This window comes from Camelina sativa, chromosome 1 (genome assembly GCF_000633955.1).
Source record: "Camelina sativa cultivar DH55 chromosome 1, Cs, whole genome shotgun sequence".
Classification (NCBI taxonomy): domain Eukaryota; kingdom Viridiplantae; phylum Streptophyta; class Magnoliopsida; order Brassicales; family Brassicaceae; genus Camelina; species Camelina sativa.
Window position 1 is genome coordinate 8000690 of NC_025685.1, and position 1615 is coordinate 8002304.

Genomic DNA, 1615 nt, shown 5'->3' on the forward strand with positions numbered 1-1615 from the left:
TTTTTTTTTTTTTTTTTTGCTCTCAGCTCTTTTGATTTTTTTTTTTTGGTTTTGTGAAAATAAAAATTATTGAGAGAGAAATATATAAATATAGTTAGGTTGGAGAGAGAAGGAGGCGGAGGAGTAGAGGAGTAGAGGAGTAGAGGAGTAGAGGAGAGAGAGATGCAAAATGACGAAAGAGATTACTATTAAATCTGACCGTAGATTTCTTTTTAATCAATAGTTCTAACGAGGATCGATGACGTGTCGTTTCATTTTTGTTTGTTTATTTTTTTATTTTTATAAGATTTGTGTTTCTTTACTTTGGTTTTTTTAGTTCTCTCTTACATACAAAATTGCTAGATTTACGCTCCATATGTAATAACAAAATTCACCCAAATTTATTTTAAAAAATGGACGGCAAATTTTCTAGAAGACCTTCTTGCTTTCAGTGTAAAAAGCACTGTTGCATTTAAGTATCAAACTCCATTAATGAGTGTATGATAAGTTGAGGTCAATATGCAATTTACTAAGTTCAACTTCAAGATCGTTTGTTTTAGCTTTTTTTTAATTTCAAAAGTTATATTTACTATGATTTTTTTTAAAATGTACATATTATGACCCTTAATCCTACGAAATTAAATGATACATCAGTTATATTTTTCATTAGAATATACTACAATTACTTGTTTTTGAATAAAATATTTTCATTACGGTTAACAAAAAAATATTTCATACTGATTAGTGTAAGTGTAAAAGAAAGTAATTATAATGATATAAAATCATTATTTGTTTAACTTTTATTTTTTATTACATACTTACATAGATGTAAAAGCACAAAGCAAACTAAATAAAACGAATAGTAATTTTTTTATTTTGTCGTGTATCGTAAATAAGCATAGTACATTTAATAGATAATTAATTTATATTATATATCTATGTATATGATAATCATAATTAGTAAATTTTAATTTGATTTTAGTTGTTTTGTCGTGTATCGTAAATAAGCATAATACATTTAATAGATAATTAATTTATATTATATATCTATGTATATGAAAATCTTAATTAGTAAAATTTAATTTCATTTTAATTGTTTTAACGTGTATCCTAAATAAGCTTATTACATTTAATAGATAATTATATTATATATATCTATGTATATGAGAATCATAATTAGTAAATTTAAATTTCATTTTAATTGTTTTGTCGTGTATCGTAAATAAGTATATTACATTTAATAGATAATAAATTTATATTATATATTTATGTATATGAGAATCATATTTAGTAAATTTTAATTTCATTTAATTGTTTTGTCGTGTATCGTTAATAAGCATATTCCATTTAATAAATAATAAATTTAATTATATATATATATATGTATATGAGAATCATAATTAATAAATGTTAATTTCATTTAAATTGTTTTGTCGTGTATTGCAAATAAGCATATTATATTTAATAGATAATAAATTTATATTATATATATCCATGTATATGAGAATCATAATTAGTAAATTTTAATTTCATTTAATTATTTTGTCGTGTATCGTAAATAAGCATATTACATTTGATAGATAATAAATTTATATCATATATATCTATGTATATGAAAATCATAATTAGTAAATTT